Genomic DNA, 20999 nt, shown 5'->3' with positions numbered 1-20999 from the left:
TTACAAGAAAAGGACCTTGCTTTTTCATACGACTTTAGCATTATTTTCACGTTTACTTAAACAAAAGTTTTATGTAGTACATATAGGCTAATACACATCTAGTATGTTTTCTATGTTTATTTCTACTTTTATACAGCTTTCTATGGGTTCAGTATGATTTGCTGGTGCACGGGATCCCGGCGGTCGTAATACCAATGCCGGCATCCTGATGTTTGAGAAGGTGACAGGGATGAGTAAGGGGTGTTCCCCCCTCTCCCCAACCCTCAAACCCTCCCTAACCGCAGCCTAACCCTAACCTCCCCCCTTGTTGCCTAACCCTAGCCATCCCCCGTAGATGCCTAAATCTAACCCCCTGTCCCTGCTGCCTAAATCTAACACTCGCTGCCCACAGCCTAACCCTAACCTTCTGTGGTGTTGCATAACCCTAACCCCCTCCTCTCCACAGCCTAACCCTAACCCTCCGGGATGCAGCCTTACTCTAACCCTCCCCCCCGCAGCCTAAACCTAACCTTCCCCCCCCACACACTGCTTACCTGACTTGCGGTGCAGTCTATCCTTGTTTGGGATCCCGGCTGTCGGTATTCCGGCATCTGGATGTGTATCAGCTGTAGGTTCTGCACTACTTACTGTATTTGGTGGGACTTTACAGCTTTATGTCCCTTTTGGCACTAAGTAATTTCTATTTCTAAGATGATTGATGGTGAAAAGGTTAGCACAGAAGGTGCTTTGTAGCTCCCAAAAAATGTTACTGGTCCTCTGTCACCCTGTAAGAAATCGGTATGAAAGCACCTAATTAGTACAGCTACAACTGCCATACCTGCACATTGGAAATCTACGGCTCCTCTTACCATAACTGGATCAGTAGAGTGAAACATTATATGTCCATGGATGATCTTCTGGACCTGCTAAACTTAAAGAGTTCAGGGCTATTTGTGGCTCCACTTTAAAGAGACTCAATGTTACTTAGACCTACCAAATGGTGTCCGATACTCAACTGTTTAGTCACATTACTCTAATTCCTTCTCAGGAGGTTTCCCTTCTCCCCTATATCCCATTCTCCCCCCCCCCCCCCACTCTGCTCTGCTCCTCTCTCTTACTTTTTATTTTATTCACTCCAATAACTACTGTTTACCCAACGATTTGGTAACTTAGCGCTATTTGTCTTGTATAAGGATATATGTTATCTTTCTGTATACTTGCTACTAGGTTGCCGATGGTGCCTTGTGCTGTAGTCCTATGTAATTGACTTTGGTGTTTCCAATAAAAACTTTTTAAAACATTTTTGCAAAAGAAACTGTGTAAGATACTTTCAGACTGTGTGTATAACGTGTATATGAAACATAAAGCATTCCATGTACAGGTACAGTGGGGATTGAAAGTTTGGGCACCCCAGGCAAAAATTCATTTTAATGTTCAAAAAGAAGCCAAGGAAAGATGGAAAAATCTCCAAAAAGGCATCAAATTACAGATTAAACATTCTTATAACATGTCAAAAAAAGTTTGATTTTATTTCCATCATTTACACTTTCAAAAGAACAGAAAACAAAAAATGGCATCTGCAAAAGTTTGGGCACCCTGCAGAGCTAATACCTTGTACTGCCCTCTTTGGACAGCTGTGACCTGGCAGTGTCATGGATTATTCTCAATCATCATCTGGAAAGACCAGGTGATGCCAATCTCAAAGGTTTTAAAAGCCTAGACTCATCTGACCTTGCTCCAACAATCAGCACCATGGGTTCCTCTAAGCAGTTGTGTAGAACACTGAAACTGAGAATAGTTGACGCTCACAAAGCAGGAGAAGGCTATAAGAAGATAGCAAAGCGTTATCAGATGCCCATATCCTCTGTTCGGAAGGTAATTAAGAAATGGCAGTCATCAGGAACAGTGGAAGTTAAAGAAAGATCTGGAAGACCAAGAAAAATATCAGACAGTACAGCTCGCAGGATTGTGAGAAAAGCAAGTCAAAATCCACGTTTGACTGCACGATCCCTCCAGGAAGATCTGGCAGACACTGGAGTTGTGGTACACTATTCCACTATAAAGAGATACTTGTACAAACATGGTCTTCATGGAAGAGTCATCAGAAGAAAACCTCTTCTACGTCCTCACCACAAAAATCAGCATTTGAAGTTTGCAAATGAACATATAGACAAGCCTGATGCATTTTGGAATAAAGTTCTGTGGACCCATGAGGTTAAAATCGAACTTTTTGTCTGGAATGAGCAAAGGTACGTTTGGAGAAGGAAGGGCACAGAATTTAATGAAAAGAACCTCTGTCCAACTGTTAAGCATGGGGGTGGATCAATCATGCTTTGGGGTTGTATTGCAGCCAGTGGCACAGGGAACATTTCACGAGTAGAAGGAAAAATGGATTCAATAAGATTCCACCAAATTTTGGACGCTAACTTGATGCCATCTGTGAAAAAGCTGAAGTTAAAGAGAGGCTGGCTTCTACAAATGGATAATGATCCTAAACACACCTTAACATCCACGGTGGATTACATCAAGAGGCGTAAACTGAAGGTTTTGCCATGTCCTTCACAATCTCCTGACCTCAACATAATTGAAAATCTATGGATAGACCTTAAAAGAGCAGTGCGTCACAGACAGCCCAGGAATCTCAAAGAACTGGAAGACTTTTGTAAGGAAGAATGGGCGAAGATACCTCAAACAAGAATTGAAAGACTCTTGGCTGGCTACAAAAAGCGTTTACAAGCTGTGATACTTGCCAAAGGGAGCAGTACAAGGTATTAGCTCTGCAGGGTGGCCAAACTTTTGGAGACGCCATTTTTTGTTTTCTGTTCTTTTGAAAGTGTAAATGATGGAAATAAAATCAAACTTTTTTTGACATGTTATAAGAATGTCTAATCTGTAATTTGATGCCTTTTGGAGATTTTTCCATCTTTCCTTGGCTTCTTTTTGCACATTAAAATTAATTTTTGCCTGGGGTGCCCAAACTTTCAATCCCCACTGTATGTCCACAAACTTTGTTTCATGCACAAAATAATAGATCTGTGGATTTTTGTGCTCCAGAAGATGATGCTAGGACTGGTTTAGAGGTGAAAATCATATGCAGGAAGCTGGGCAATCATATGTAACTTCTTTGCATAAGGGAAAACAGGGGCTAGAGATGGGTGAAGAACCTTGAGTCAGAGATCTAGGCCATATGACTTTTATGGAATGCCTAGCTGGGGCCAACTATCCTGGAATGCAAGGCTGTAACCAGCTAAGCTCTTTACTGAGCTGCGACCGGTTATGCTGAGTGCCAGGTCTGGACCGGTTATGCTGAGCGCTGCCTTTGACCGGCCTTACTGCAAACCAAGCTGAAAAGTAAATCTGTATTAACCAGGCTAGGTGGTAACACAAGGTTTCTGGACTGACCAGTACTGCTGCAGTCCGAGTTTGTAACTGGATTAGTCAGGCTGGTTGGTGATGTTGGTGGCTGGCTGGACCAGTAGTGCAAAAAAGAGGATAGAGAAGATTGTCTCTTGGTTGGCGCACAAAGAAAAAGAGAAATTAATCAATCTAAAATGTAACTTTTAATAAAGGTCAATTAAAATGATGTGAAATATATATGGAGAAAATATTTAATAATAAAAGATACTGTATCTATTAAAAATTGTTGTATTCACTGTGTATTATTTATTATATTCCCATTTATGGTGGTGTGTTATTGTTTAAAGGACCTGGGCCATTTATACCACTATTCCCAATACGGTTATGTAAATAAGGATCCGCCAGATCAATACAATTCTTGATGGCCTTGGGATTCTATACGTCTAAGAAGAGATAATTAATTTATTGAGAGGAATCACATTATAATGTGTTGAGCCATACACTGTTGTGGTTCTATTCACTGATGCCGCAACACTGTAGCTGGTTGTGTAGAATTGATCCTTTCAAAAGCTCCTATACACGTTGCTATGACAGTTCATTTACTAGAAGAAAAACACACATTGTAGCATGTTGAGCCATAAAATGTTGCGGCTCTGCTATCCAATGCCGTGACACTGTGGCTGCTTGTATGATTAGATCTCGTCTGTTACAGATAGGCTCAACGGCCAGATAAAACAGGCTAGTGTGTTCAGTTACCATATGTACTCAATCTATTGGAAATATATATTTTTACATGGCACGCTGCCTTCAGAGCAATTGCTGCAATTGACTCTATATATTGATCCTACAATATCCTTCTTAGTGAGTAACCGCGAGGGGAGATAATTTGTTTATTGAGAGGGATCACACTGTAATGTATTGATCCATACACAGTTGCGGTTCTATTATCAGGTGCCGCAGTACTGTAACTGGTTATATGGAGTTGATCCGTTCAAAACTCCTATGCGTGTTGCTGTTATAGTTTATTTATTTATTTAAGGGACCTACATTGTAACATATTGAGCCATATGATGTTGTGACTCTATTATCCAATGTCACAACACTGTAGCTGCTTATATAGTTGAGTCTCGTCTGTTGCAAAAAGGCTCACTGTCAGAATAAAGCAGGCTAGTGTGCGTAATGAGCTCAAATAATCAGCTTCACGGACGTGTCATTAATATTATTAAGTGTGGCTGATTACCTTATACACCTTGTCTATTAGACATAGATATTTACATGTAACACTGCCTTTGAATCAATTGCTACAATTGGCTCTGTGTGTTAGTCCCACTATGACAATCTTAGTGAGTAGCCGTTAGTACATATGGTGCATCATAGCCAGATTACCACAGTATTGTAATGTCTGATGTCTTATAATTTATGGCAGGAGTGATTTTTAAATCTTTTATTATGCCACTTAATATTAATATTCACATGCTGTGTCTCTATTGTTCTACAAGTGGATGCACAAGAACGTCTTTTATCTATATTAAATATCTTAATGGATATAGTTTGCTCCGTAATTGGATCCTGATCTAAACACTTTCCAAGGCACAGGATCAGGTGCTGCTACCACACTGATTTTAGCAAGATGACTACTAAGTGCAGACAGATCACTTTAGCACATAGCTAGTCAACTTAATAGGATTGCGGGAGTTAATCGTGAAGGTATTCACTGATAGCTACTGATTTACACATATACAATTCATTCTCATGTGTCTCATCTATATATAGCACGTTATCTTCATTTGCATTATTAAATCCTCATGTGAATTTTGCTATAAATAGGAGTTGAATCAGGTATGAGTAATCAGCAGGAGGAGGGGCTGACTAAAGCAGCTGGCTGAGCCTATATAATCAGTGTTTAGACTCATTGGAGCTTGCTCATTGTAAGGGCTTGTATTTTAAAGTGCTACTTGGATTTGTAAGTGTGAGTTAGTAACAGCAAAAGGTGAGTTAGAATACAGAAAAAGGTGAGTTTTATAATACACAATCAGGAACACACATATTTGCAGTACCATTAAACTTCTGGTGAGGCTGGAAAGGGCTGACCTTGTGAGTGAGTGAGAGGGTCTCTTACTTGGAGTAGCAGAGGGGCTGTGATTGTGCGTGGGTGAGGGGCATTTTTTTATTTTAGCAGGAGCTGTAAGCCGAGTGAAAAGGAGTAAATGAACTGTCATAGCAACGTGTATAGGAGCTTTTGAAAGGATCAATTCTACACAACCAGCTACAGTGTTGCGGCATCAGTGAATAGAGCCGCAACAGTGTATGGCTCAACACATTATAATGTGATTCCTCTCAATAAATGAATTATCTCTTCTCAGACGTATAGAATCCCAAGGCCATCAAGAATTGTATTGATCTGGCGGATCCTTATTTATAGTAAAGGGGAAAGAAAAAGAAAAAAAGGGGACCTTTGTCGGGAGCACTCCCACTTGGAAACGATAATGATTTGAGTAATGAACAATGATATGAAAAGTGAAGTAATTAAAATGTAACCTTTAATTTTATTATATTAAAATATTGGTACACCAGTTATATTATTTCACTATTTAGGGGCTAATCAATGTGAGCCACCTGGTAAAGCTAAATTGTAAAGATATTGATGAAAATACAGGGCATTATTTAGCAGGCCCAGGGTACTTGGATCTATGGAATAGGTACTATAACCAAATTAGTGCCGTCAAAAGAACCTACAACACCTGGTATTCCTTAGTGGTCCACCACCTAAGTACTGACCAGGCCCAACACCGTATTGCTTCCAAGATCAGACGAGATTGGGCATGCGCGGTGTGGTATGGTAGTAGATCAGCATTGATATGGCGATTTCTACCACTAATATATAGATGGTAGAGGGTTATTGGTAAGTACCTTGTTACCAAATTAACCGAGTAATCTCTAAAGAGACAATATATGTTTAACCATCATTGCACCAAAATGTATCCCAAATCTGTAGGTATACGTGGGTTTAAATCATGTGGTTAATGATTTCTCGGCCCGCAGGGAATGCCTGTATGTTTCATGATGTGCTGTGCAGCACCTATGAAAATTGGGTTTGCGCTGCGAATAAGGCAGATATAGACCACTGTTCTACTGATAACATGCCACAGTATTTGTATATGATCCAAAGAGAAATCGTCTCTATTTGTTAATTGGATCACCCTGTTAAAGGGAAAAACAAAGGTTATTGTGAAGTTGTAAGCTCAAAGGTTATAAATACACCTCCTATTATGCTATGATCGAAAATGCAGGACAAGCTAATCTGTGAAACGTACGTTTCACAGATTAGCTTGTCCTGCATTTTCGATCATAGCATAATAGGAGGTGTATTTATAACCTTTGAGCTTACAACTTCACAATAACCTTTGTTTTTCCCTTTAACAGGGTGATCCAATTAACAAATAGAGACGATTTCTCTTTGGATCATATACAAATACTGTGGCATGTTATCAGTAGAACAGTGGTCTATATCTGCCTTATTCGCAGCGCAAACCCAATTTTCATAGGTGCTGCACAGCACATCATGAAACATACAGGCATTCCCTGCGGGCCGAGAAATCATTAACCACATGATTTAAACCCACGTAAACCTACAGATTTGGGATACATTTTGGTGCAATGATGGTTAAACATATATTGTCTCTTTAGAGATTACTCGGTTAATTTGGTAACAAGGTACTTACCAATAACCCTCTACCATCTATATATTAGTGGTAGAAATCGCCATATCAATGCTGATCTACTACCATACCACACCGCGCATGCCCAATCTCGTCTGATCTTGGAAGCAATACGGTGTTGGGCCTGGTCAGTACTTAGGTGGTGGACCACTAAGGAATACCAGGTGTTGTAGGTTCTTTTGACGGCACTAATTTGGTTATAGTACCTATTCCATAGATCCAAGTACCCTGGGCCTGCTAAATAATGCCCTGTATTTTCATCAATATCTTTACAATTTAGCTTTACCAGGTGGCTCACATTGATTAGCCCCTAAATAGTGAAATAATATAACTGGTGTACCAATATTTTAATATAATAAAATTAAAGGTTACATTTTAATTACTTCACTTTTCATATCATTGTTCATTACTCAAATCATTATCGTTTCCAAGTGGGAGTGCTCCCGACAAAGGTCCCCTTTTTCTCTTTTTCTTTCCCCTTTACTACATATGCATTGGACCTATGGGAGCACCATCGACAATCACTGTTTATATCTACACAAAAAAATATTTCTATTGGTAGATGGTGATACATTTTCAGAATTTTTCTGATGGGTCGGTTATCTTGGAAACCTCTTGCAAATAAATTTTAAACATAAACCACCCAGTCCTGTGCGGCATCCTTAAATCTAACTTTATACTGGATCCTTATTTATATAACCGTATTGGGAATAGTGGTATAAATGGCCCAGGTCCTGTAAACAATAACACACCACCATAAATGGGAATATAATAAATAATACACAGTGAATACAACAATTTTTAATAGATACAGTATCTTTTATTATTAAATATTTTCTCCATATATATTTCACATCATTTTAATTGACCTTTATTAAAAGTTACATTTTAGATTAATTAATTTATCTTTTTCTTTGTGCGCCAACCAAGAGACAGTCTTCTCTATCCTCTTTTTTGTCCTCAACTTTATTGTCTATGGCAGCACCCCCAACATATGACTGCGATTTAAGAATTAAAAATTAAAAATTACAATTTAAGTATTAATTGGGTATATATCATATTAAAAATAATTTAAATTAACCTTTGACTAGTGCAGAAGATTTCCCTTCCCCCTCACCCTTTATTAATGGACCAGTAGTGCTACAGACCAGACAAGATGGTGATGCTGGTGGCTGGCTGGGACCAGTAGTGCTTGAGACTCAGACAGGAAATGGACAAGCAATAGCAACTCTGAATCAGAATGATGTTCAGGAAAATCAGCTGAGGTAAGTACCGATATAGCAACATTGCTCTGGCAGTTTGCTAGTGCACCTGGACAGACTTTGATACCCCTTGCTGCACTTCGATTGGAGAACTGATTTACATGACTGAATCCTGTTGCATCATTGGTGGTTGAGTGGTCAGCTGACTGACCCAAGATGGCTGCACCCAGTACACAGAGCTGGAAGGAAAAATGTTGGGAACAGAACAGACCCAGTGTCGGCCTGGAGCATGAAGGGCCTACAAGGGAATGCAGTGGTAGGGGCACATGCTTAGAGGTGTGGTCATCCTCCTGTCGGTGTATGTCCTTATTACAGAGTGCATAGTCTAGGCCCCTTGATAAATTTAGTCCATATATGATAATGTACCAGTTTAATAACAGCAATGCTCAGTAGAAAATACACCATATTCCAGTGTAGTATAATGAAACATGTATAATGTATAATTTAAATGCACAGTCTGGATCCTGGTCACTAGAGAATGAGGTGGGCCCTAAGGCAATGGGGTCCACCGGGGTTTCCCCTGTACCCCTGTGGTCAAGTTCGACCCAAATCATACCTGAACTCTGGAAAAATGTGAAGCAGCCAGGGAGCTGCAGGAACGCCAGGTTCCCTACCGTAGAAGAGTCACCCTTGTTACAAGTAACCGAAGAGAAGCAGCTGCCGAATCCTGACAAGAGAATATGAAAAATGCTGTATAAAATGACATTCGGGCTATATTTTTATGGTGTATATGAAACATAAATGAATTCTGTGTTTAGACTTGGGTCCCATCGCCAAGATACTGTATCTCATTATGATATGCAAATATTCCAAAATAAGGAGAAATACAATATCCAAACTACTTCTGGACACAAGCATTTTGGATATGGGAGACTCAGACTGAACATTATATAGTTTTTGTCAACACCTTACACTTAAATCTAAAGCTGGATACACACATGACAAAGGTGTGACCCAGCGACACTTTGTAATGATATATTGCACCGCCATGCACCCTGTATGAGACTCTGTATGATGGTGCAGTGTTTTGTTACATGCTGCATGTAACAACACCATGTTGGCTCATTGTAAGGGCTTGTATGTTAAAGTGCTGCTTGGATTTGTAAGTGTGAGTTGGTAACAGCAAAAGGTGAGTTCTGATTATTCTCTGTCTATCCATATAGAGATAGTAATATTGTGAGAGAAAGTTAATCTGAATCTGATTGTTTGTAGCTATACTGGGTTTTTTTTTTTGTTTGTATCTGTACTGGGGGGTTTTTTTTGGAGGGGAAAAAAAGTGTGAGGAGAAAGCCATGGGGAGGGAGTTGAATCAGGTGTGAGTAATCAGGAGGAGGAGGGGCTGACTAAAGAAGCTGGCTGAGCCTATATAATCAGTGTTTAGACTCATTGGAGCTTGCTCATTGTAAGGGCTTGTATTTTAAAGTGCTGCTTGGATTTGTAAGTGTGAGTTGGTAACAGCAAAAGATGAGTTCTGATTATTCTCTATCTATCCATATAGAGATAGTAATATTGTGAGAGAAAGTTAATCTGAATCTGATTGTTTGTATCTATACTGGGGTTTTTTTTTGTTTGTATCTGTACTGGGGTTTTTTTTGGGAGGGAAAAAAAAGTGTGAGGAGAAAGCCATGGGGAGGGAGTTGAATCAGGTATGAGTAATCAGGAGGAGGAGGGGCTGACTAAAGCAGCTGGCTGAGCCTATATAATCAGTGTTTAGACTCATTGGAGCTTGCTCATTGTAAGGGCTTGTATTTTAAAATGCTGCTTGGATTTGTAAGTGTGAGTTAGTAACAGCAAAAGGTGAGTTAGAATACAGAAAAAGGTGAGTTTTATAATACACAATCAGGAACACACATATTTGCAGTACCATTAAACTTCTGGTGAGGCTGGAAAGGGCTGACCTTGTGAGTGAGTGAGAGGGTCTCTTACTTGGAGTAGCAGAGGGGCTGTGATTGTGCGTGGGTGAGGGGCATTTTTTTATTTTAGCAGGAGCTGTAAGCCGAGTGAGAAGGAGGTGCAGTGAGCTGGAACAACTGCAACTGCTAAGTGGAGTATCAGTGTCGCAGGAGAGAGTACTACGGCTGCATAAAAGTGAAGGACCAAGAACCGCACAAAGATAGATAAGTATAAGCCACCTTAATTATTGTATAAGTGAGATTGTTTGTCTTCTACTTTTTCTTTTTGCTTCTTTTCTTTGAAAGTAACAGGGAGTTAGACCTTACAAACAATATGGGAGGGGCTGTGATTGGGGACCTCGCTCAGTGCATGTCGTGCAAGATGTATGCACACCTTGAGCTACCGGCCCAGTGTGATTACATCTGCACGAGGTGTATGCGAACAGTTGCCCTGGAAGCCCAGGTAACTGATCTAGAGCAAACCGTTACGCGACTGAGGGAGATTCACAATCTCGAGCGAAGTTTAGACAGAACGGTGGAGGAGTTGCGGGAGGGGTCACTGGTAGAAGAGGATGATGATCAGGTAGCCAGCTGGGTCACAGTTAGAAGGAAGAAAAAGAGGCGGAGGCTCGACATCTCCAAACTATCAAACCCGAACAAATTTGCTCGACTGGATGAGGAATCGGAGGATGATAGTGAAGAAATGACGGTGCCGGAGGAGACTGCTACCTCTAGCATCCAGAGGAGCGGTCCCTCTGGCGCAGTTGGGATAAAAGATAGTGAGGTACCTAGTCAGATGGTGGTGGTAGGGGATTCTATCATCAGGAAGGCAGATAGGGCAATCTGCTACCGGGACCGCGATCGCCGTACAGTCTGTTGTCTCCCGGGTGCTCAGGTATGGCACATCGCGGACCGGGTAGATAGATTGTTGGGAGGGACTGGGAAAGACCCGGCGGTCTTGGTGCACATTGGCACCAATGACAAAGTTAGCGGAAGGTGGGATGTCCTTAAGAAAGACTATAGGGACTTAGGAAAGAAACTTAAGGCAAGGACATCTAAGGTAATATTCTCCGAAATATTACCCGTGCCATGCGCTAGTCCAGGGAGGCAGAGGGAGATTAGGGAGGTAAATATGTGGCTTAGGGATCGGTGCAGGAAAGAGGGGTTTGTGTTCCTGGAACACTGGGCGGACTTCTCAGTCAGGCGCCATCTCTTTTGTCATGACGGATTGCACCTGACTGAGGAGGGGGCAGCGGTGCTGGGGGGAAGGATGGTTAGAAGATTGGAGGAGATTTTAAACTAGGAGCCTGGGGGGAGGGTTTAGCTAGAAACTACGGGTCATGCAGTGAGACTAGTGGGGATGGCGGTAGTAAACAAAATGGGGGAGAAGTTGGGGGGAGGGTAAGAGCAGGCGGTAAGGTTACTAACATGGGTACTAAAAGAGATTTTACCAAAGCACTAACCAATGATGATTACAGGTCATCATTGCTACATAAAGTGAAAGATGTCCCTAACGCAAGGGAAAATACTTATCTTAGTTGTATGTATGTAAACGCTAGAAGCATTACTGGTAAAAAGGGCGAACTAGAAATACTTGCAGCAAGCAAACAGTATGATATTATAGGCATTACTGAAACTTGATGGGACGAATCTCATGATTGGACAGTCAATCTAGAGGGCTATACACTGTTTAGGAGAGACAGACTAAATAAAAAGGGTGGAGGGGTGTCTTTACGTAAAGCCGTTTTTAAAACCTGATATACGGGAAGATATTCAGGAGGGGACAGTAGACACTGTTGAGACATTATGGGTAGAAATTGCATCCGGGGAAAAAGGAATAAAAAAGTTAGTATTGGGTTTATGCTATAGGCCGCCTGGTATCAACGTATCTGATGAGGAATTGTTACTAAAGCAAATTGAAAGAGCAGCAGGAGTAGGAGATATAGTAGTGATGGGAGATTTTAACTATCCAGAGATAAACTGGAAAAACGATTCATGTGATATTGCTTGGGGCAATATGTTTTTAAACACACTTAATGATAACTACTTAGTTCAACTAATTGAGGAACCAACTAGGTACAATGCAATCTTAGACTTGGTATTAACAAACAATGGGGATTTGGTATCAAGTATTATAGTAGGGGAACCCATAGGAAACAGCGACCACAATATGGTCACATTCAATATCAGTTTTCATAAACAGCCCTATACTGGCTCAACTAGGACTCTAAACTTTAGCAAAGCGAATTTTGAAAAGATAAGGGTATTTTTCAGGGATATTGAATGGGAAGGTTTATTTTTAGTAAAAAATACTATGGAGAAATGGGAGGTACTAAAATTCCTGCTAGCTAAAAATACACTCAAATTTATTCCTACGAGCAGCAAAAAAATAAATAAAAATCATAAACCGATGTGGCTTAACAAAAAGATAAAGGAACTTATGGGCAAGCAAAGGAGAGCATTTAAAAAATACAAATCTGACGGGGAAGCAGAGTCATTTCAGCAATATAAGGAATGTAACAAAATATGCAAAAAGGAAATAAGAGCGGATAAAGTAGAAACTGAAAAACTAGTAGCAAAGGAAAGCAAAGCGAATCCCAAAAAAATATTTAAATACATTAACAGCCAGAGATTAAAGAAGGAGAGTATAGGCCCTTTAAAAGACAAGTTGGGAGTCTTAAGCAAAAATGATAATGACATAGCGGACACACTAAATGAGTTTTTTTCAACAGTATTTACTAGAGAGGACCCAATTCAGGGACTAACACATAATCTCAATAATAAGAATATCCCACTGATAGGTACTTATTTATGTGAGGAAGTAGTTTGTGACCGATTAAAACATTTAAAGATTAATAAGTCACCAGGTCCTGATGGTATTCACCCAAGGGTTCTAATGGAGCTTCACTCTGAACTTGCAAAACTGCTATTTTGGATCTTTAAGTATTCAGTAATATCAGGTATGGTTCCCAAAGACTGGCGTATAGCGGAAGTAGTGCCTATATTCAAAAAGGGAAGTAAAGCTGAACCAAGTAATTATAGACCAATTAGTCTTACATCTATAGTGGGGAAAGTATTGGAAGGTATTCTAAGAGATAGTATTCAGAAGTTCCTTGAAGTCAATAAGGTCATTAAAAGGAATCAACATGGGTTTATGAAGGACAGATCCTGTCAAACCAATTTACTTGGCTTTTTTGAAACAGTAAGCGCAAACCTAGATCAGGGTAATTAGGTGGATGTAATCTTTTTAGATTTTGCCAAAGCATTCGACACTGTACCACACATGAGACTTATCTACATTCTATAAGAATCAGGGCTAGGAAGCACAATATGCACTTGGGTCAAAAACTGGTTAGATAATAGGGAGCAGCGCGTTGTGGTTAATGGATCTTTTTCAACTTGGACTGAAGTGCTAAGTGGTGTACCGCAAGGCTCAGTATTAGGACCGCTTTTGTTCAATATTTTCATTAACGACCTAACAGAAGGTCTAGAAAGCATGGTGTAATTTTTTGCAGATGATACCAAATTGTGTAAAGTTATAAATGCGGAGGGGGATGCTGAGTTGCTTCAGAATGACTTAGTTAAATTAGAAGCTTGGGCAGCGAAATGGAGAATGCGCTTCAATACAGACAAGTGTAAGGTAATGCACTGTGGTAACAAGAACAAAAATAACACCTACCTACTAAATGGGGTAAAATTAGGGGATTCTGTACTGGAAAAGGACTTAGGTGTCCTCATAGATAGCAAACTAAGCAGTAGTACCCAAAGTAGGACTGCAGCAAAGAAGGCTAAAAAGATATTAGCATGCATAAAATGGGGAATTGATGCTAGGGACAGGAGTATTATACTCCCATTATATAAATCACTTGTGAGGCCACACCTTGAATACTGTGTACAATTCTGGGCACCTTACTACAAAAAGGATATCCTGGAGCTAGAAAATGTTCAAAGGCGGGCGAACAAACTAATTAAGGGTATGGAGAAGCTGGAATACGAGGAAAGGCTTGCAAGACTAGGCATGTTTACACTGGAAAAGAGGAGATTAAGAGGGGACATGATCAACATTTACAAATATATAAGGGGACATTATACAGATCTTGCGCAGGACCTGTTTTTGGTTAGATCAACACAGAGAACTTGTGGACACTCGCTCAGGTTAGAGGAGAGGAGATTCCGCACAATACGGCGTAAAGGCTTTTTTACGGTAAGGACGATACGTGTTTGGAATTCCCTGCCTGAGGGAGTTGTAATGGCAGACTCAGTCAACACCTTTAAGAATGGGTTAGATACATTCCTAATGGATAAGGATATCCAGGGTTACGGGGCATAGTCACGCACTATGGTTATTATAAAAAAGAGGGGTAAAACGTAACGGCAGTCATCAACTTCAGTCAAAATTTTCTACAAAATAATCGTGCATAGGAGACCACAAATAGGTTGAACTCGATGGACAATTGTCTTTTATCAAGCTTAGATACTATGTTACTATGTTACTATGAATCATCACTCTGGACATGCAGCACATACAATGGAACAATGTTGACACCTAATTCCCAGCTTTACTATTCCTGTTCCTGTTTGTATCTGCCTTTGCAAAAAAAAAAAGTATATATTTGTTAATTTAAAAAAAAGTTGTAAGTGTTCCTGCTGTACTGCAACTTGTCTTTTGTAGCTGGTATTGTGGTGAATCCTCATAATTCTGTTTTAGCTATGATTATTTCACAGCTAGTATGAGGGATGTGTGAACAGAACAGTGATCTCATTTTGGGCTAAATTCATATTTGTAATCAATGTAGATGTTCATGCAACTGAGTGATTATCAATAGACTGCGCATGAGTTACAAAAGCACTGCGCACCTACTAAGGTACCTTTGCAAATCCGGTTGCAGTGGGAATTTAAATGCAGAGTGATTTGCAGGAAGGGACTGTTTTGAGAAGGAAATGGCGAATGGCGGCAAAATAGCAGGCATCTCACAGCAATTTTTAGAGTGTGTGTCTATCTTCAGCTGCGATCATGTAAACATTGCACCAACATCGCTACTGCCATTGCCAGTCTGCGTGACCATAGACTCACTTGAGGAGTCAATGGTTCTCATTATTGTATCAATGCTGTGTATGTGTATGTGGGTGGCAGCTTCACTTGCAATAATTAGCAAGTCCATATTCTGCAAAATCACAATTGTGTAGGTTTTTGTACAATTGTGTATCAGGACTTACATATTCAAATTTGCTTTTATGTATACTGCTAAACAACGTGAACAAAGTATTTATGGGCTTGATTTAGGTATGGATACTTTTGCACAGCAGCTGCGTTTTTGGATGCTGTTGCTGTGTGAAAATATGCTAATGCCTGCAGGAAGCGTATGAAGGAATGCCTGCCGCATTGCATATCCCATTGGGGTTGGGTCCAAAGACACAGCATTGGGTTACCTTCACAACCATCAGTCCTGATGGGGGCAGCATCAACTATCTGAGTAAGCCTAGACTTACTCAGATTAATCACCTCATTCCCATTTACAATGCCACTAAACTGCATTGGAAGACGCAGTCATTGGCCTCGCCACTCCCAAAAAATGGGGATGACCCACCCCCATTTACTGGAAGAGCCGGCAGTGCCCTGTGGCTTGGGGGAACTGCAAGCAATCTTGCAGAATTAGACCTGTACATTTACAGTGCAAAATCTGTGCATGTGCTGATCTCTAAATAGCCTGTTTACATACAGTATATCTCTGAATTAGGTGTAATATACTGTATACTGCAGACATTCTTATACATTAATAAATAATAATAAGAAAATAATGTCACCAGTAGAGCAGAATTGTTTGCCAAATGGAAATATTGAACCCAGTTGCTGTATTTACTCTCAAACAGGATGTTATATTAAATACTGTACTAACTGGATCTCAATTTTACAGATTGTTATAGTATTTGTATAATCTAATGACACAGCTTTGTCCTAGATGCAAATTTGCAAGCTGACGTGTTTGAAAGGTTTATTTTAAATGGGTGTGGTTCAATAAATCTACACTGAAAATGTTAGACATTCAATACGTCGATCCCAAATGGTAGGCATGCCAAAGATCGACATGAAAAAGTTCAACAGGTACAAAAGGTCACCAGGGTCAAAAGATCAACATGAAAATGGTTGTCACAAAAATGGTCGGCAACATTTTTTTTAGTGTTACTTTGTTTTACCATAGCTGAGCCAAATTAGTGGAAACATGAACTTTCACAGGCTCACTTCATTCACCACACTTCAGACATGCTGCGCTCAGCACAGGTTACTATTCCAAATCATAGTCTACGTGGATGGTAAATGATGACAAAGTTGAAAAAAATTAAATTTCAATTTAAAAAATTATGTTGACCATATGTGTGTGTCTACCATTGTCGACCCTTTGAACCTGTCTACCTTATACCTGTTGACATTTTGACTATATCAACCGGATAACATTTTAAGCAGAGCATATCTTGCTTGTGTATGTTTATGTATACTTCAGGACACATTCCTGCATCCATCTGTAAATGATAATTTTCCGGTGGAAGGGCAGCTTAATTGACTGCAGATATCTCCAGTTCCTGGAAATAGATTTCTTAGCTTTCAATTGGATTAAAAAAACTAGAGAGTTCCACCTTTCAGGAGGTACTGAGGACTTGGGAATCACAGTTCAGCAGCAAGAGCAATAACCAATGAAAATATACAGTAAAACTGTATACCAGGCGTATGGAACTAGAGCAAGGAAGGCTGATATATCTGGTTCTGGGCATATTAGAGACAAACTGCCAGTGTCCACCGAAAAGGAAAACTCCTAGCTTTTGGTGTATACCCTCAGAAAAACTTTAAGTCAGACAGAACGTGAAATATCTTGCTGGGAAAAGCAATTAACACGCTTGGATGGGGACCACTGCTTTGAAGTCTGATATCTCTGGTTCCCCAGGGCCGATTTTCAAACATGTGTTACCACTGGAAAAAGGGAACCCTCAGCTTTTAAGCTAGGGCCCTTATACTCCTGGGGCCCTGGGTCACCTGCCCATTGAGCCCATATGAAAAGATGGCCCTGCGCCGGTGCGATGAGGGCTGCTGCATCTGTTCATGCATTGGCACTATTGCATTACAAACCACTGATTGTTCATTTGTTTTTTGCATACATTGGTAGGTTTCTTCTCACACTTGTATTAGTTGGTAGTTTGTTTAATTGAATTACCCACTTTAGCAAAACAATTAATGAACTTTGCAGAATTTGCAATCCTTTGACTCACATACTGGGGACCACCTATAGCATGGCAAGGTCGCCCAGCATGCTGTCCACTGCCCACCAACTGTGATCATGCTGAAATTATGGTGCAATCGCAATTTCAGAGTGCAATTTCAAAGTGATCTCCGAAATTATGAAAGCCCTCTGCTAGCGCAGCCTGGCTGCGATGGCAGGAGGCCCACCGCTATCTTTTTGATCAGAGTGGCAGCGTGCGATGTCACGCAGCCACCCTTATAATGCTGATAACACACCCTGTGCTCACGTCGACACCTCCCTGTTTTCCTGTTGCCGCCCCTGCAACACTCCATCTCTGCCGGTTCCGGTTTCGGTTGGATTGCGATTTGCAATGTTTAGGGGGGTTAACATGTAACTGACAGAAAAGTTGCAGGTGTGTCTTGGCCATTTTGGGGGCATGTATCTACCTTCAGCTACAATTATGTATGTAGGGAAACATGGCACCAGTGTCGCTACTGCCACAGCAAGTCTGCACAGCCATATGTCAACCCTAGGAGTCAATGTTCCCTGTTATTGCGTCGGTGCTGCATATGAGTACACAATTGTGGAGGACTTTGCAATGGCTACAGTGGACGTCTTTCTTCTTTCCTGGGCGGCAGCTTCAACTGCGATTATTAGCAGCTTCATGGCCCAGAAAAAACGCAGTAGAGTATGCATTTGTGTACAAACATAAATTAAGCCCTTAATACTGTACATCAAAGGCACCAATATTTACTTTGTTATGCATGTACTCAATACCTTTATTAATGTTTTGTGTACGATGACTAAACTTTTATTCACTACGTGTCATAGTTGTTGTTTTATTTTTAAAAAATTACACATTTTCAGAACATATTTTTCCCAATGTGTATTGTTCATGTTTCAAAATTCTTACCAAAAATTCAGCTAATACTTGTTTTGTTAACACGAGCAAACAAGCTTTCTTTTGTTAATGTGCAATATAAATGTTTCTAAACCATTAGGTTATGTTTGCTTACTACAATGTTTTCCCATAACCGATGTTTTGTAAACATTTTATGATATACAGTATATAGGGCCTAATTCAGACCTGATCACAGCAGCAAATTTGTTAGCAAATGGGCAAAACCATGTGCACTGCTGGGGGGGCAGATATAACATGTGCAGAGAGAGTTATATTTGGGTGGGTTAAATTGTTTCTGTGCAGGGTAAATAATGGCTGCTTTATTTTTACACACAATTTAGATTTCAGTTTGAACACACCCCACCCATATCTAACTCTCTCTGCACATGTTACATCTGCCCCCCCCCCTGCAGTGCACATGGGGGATCATTCCGAGTTGATTGCACGTAGCAACTTTTTGCTGCCCGTGCGATCAACTAGACGCCACCTATGGGGGAGGACTTTTTTGCATAGCAAGGCTGCGAACGCTTGTGCAGCCCTACTATGCAAAATAAGTTTTGTGTAGAAGTAGACCAGGGTAAGAGTTACTTACCCTGTGCAATCGATCCAGCGATGCAGGTCCCGGGATTGATGTCAGACATCCACCCTCCAAATGTCTGGAATAGCCCGCGTTCACCGCACCACTTCCAGAAAACAGTCAGTTGATGCCCCGGAACGCCTTCCTCCTGTCAATCTTCTTGTGGTCGTCGCTGCGACCGCTTTCTTCATTCGCAACATCGCTGCCCAGCGACAGCTGTTGCTGGGCAACAGCACGGCTGCACAATGCGGACGCTGCACATTCGCATTTCCGACCTGATCTCACGGCTGATAAGAAGTGCAGCGTGCGATCAGGTCGGAATGACCCCCATGGTTTTGCCCATTTGCTAACAAATTTGCTGCTGCGATCAGGTCTGAATTCTGCCTATAGATGTGTCCTCTTACATCCTTGCTGCAGCCATGATAAACAGTCCATCAAGCCGCACCATGCTATGGCTGGACTTGGCAGTGCAGAGCGTCCTTTTTGCTTATTTTGCATTGAAAATGCATCTTGGGCGCAATGTAATGCAATAGGATGCATGAACAGTTTCTGCTGATTAAAATTATACGCAGCATGCCTATATTCTGTGTGTGACTGCGACTGTATTTGCATACAAAATGCTATGCTACAGTGTTTTCATGGAAAACTTTTAATTTCAGATGCAGATAGAGTTGCTATTACACACAGAATATAAGCATGCTGCATATCATTTTAATCAACAGCAGCTGCTCGTGCGATGCAATATCACGTCAAAAGATGCAAAAAAAATACATCTGTGCTACCAAGTCATATGGCACTCATGTGTTATGTGTAACGTGACTTGTAGCACATAAAGCAAAGTTGTAAAAGGACATATCTGAATATATAAAGCAGTGAGCTGGCACTCCAACAGTCCCAATAGTACTTGCCTTTGTGCCTATCAGGGAACTTCAAGGTGTCCTAAACATACGCATTCCGATGTGGTGGCACTCATGGATATTACAAAACAAGGGAAACTAAACAAATGTGTCCTCTGGATCCGTGAGTGCCACCACCTCTGATTATGTGTGTATATATATATATATATATATATATATATATATATACATTGTTAAGTCAGTTCTCTCTTCGGTCAGTTTGATATAAAACAAATATTTAATGTAACCTTGCCAAGTGGAGTAGGTACATTGGGATATTAATTGCAATTCTTTCTTCGGGACATTTTATACACATAATTCACAGATGATTAACATGACGGTGTTACATTTACATCACAATACAGACATTACATTTGTTGATGTATGGAAAAGGAAATTAAGGGGAATAACAAAATGAGGTCTAGGGTGGTGGTCAAGGGTGCCAGATATTAGCTGATATCAGGTGCCATCAATGACATTGGTGATCTGTGTCGAGGTGACATCCAAGAAATAAGGGTGATGTCAGCTTTTAAGTACAGCAAACAAGAACCAAAGCAGGTATCTGTATTTTTGGAGACTATCAGTCACCTTCCATAGTCAATTAATAAATATATTTATTTTCTGCTCTTATGTGGTTATATGGTTAACCTTTCACCATCCCTTTGGTCTTTGCAAGAATTAGCTAAAGATGCATTAGCTTAATGTGACCATACATATATAATTAATAAGACAATACAGAAACATATTGATTTATTCTTAACAATACATGTACAGTATATTGTACTTGCCTACTGTTCAGGAATGGCCGGGAGGCTCTCGAAAATTGCGTGACACTCCTGGGCTCCCAGAAAAGTAGGGCAAGTCTCCCACAACTTGCTCACACATCCAATTCCTCCAACCCCCCCAAGAATCCCCTCCCATACACCCCCCCTCCCCTAAACTCCCACGAATAACATTGCAGATGCCCACACAGACAGGATATGTAGGCAGAGTGATGACAGGGACGGAATTACGCGGTGCATCTCCACATCCCCAGACAGAAAGTCGGCAAGTATGATATATATACATATCTTTCTCTCTCTCTCTCTCTCTCTCTCTATATATATATATATATATATATATATATCAGTGGCGTAACTAGGGTCCTGCAGCCCCTGCGAGCGCTTGGAGGCGTGCAGGGCTGC

General features: G+C 40.6%; 2 pseudogenes; one reads left to right on the top strand and one right to left on the bottom strand.

The window, feature by feature from the left end:
- Positions 1-6065: 6065 nt before the first annotated feature.
- On the bottom strand, positions 6066-6184 carry LOC134943944 (5S ribosomal RNA; annotated as a pseudogene).
- A 928-nt stretch (positions 6185-7112) lies between these two features.
- Positions 7113-7231, top strand: LOC134943937 (5S ribosomal RNA; annotated as a pseudogene).
- The last annotated feature ends 13768 nt before the right edge of the window (positions 7232-20999 follow it).

Source organism: Pseudophryne corroboree, chromosome 1 (genome assembly GCF_028390025.1).
Source record: "Pseudophryne corroboree isolate aPseCor3 chromosome 1, aPseCor3.hap2, whole genome shotgun sequence".
NCBI lineage: Eukaryota > Metazoa > Chordata > Amphibia > Anura > Myobatrachidae > Pseudophryne > Pseudophryne corroboree.
This window is presented reverse-complemented; position numbering and strand designations above follow the sequence as displayed.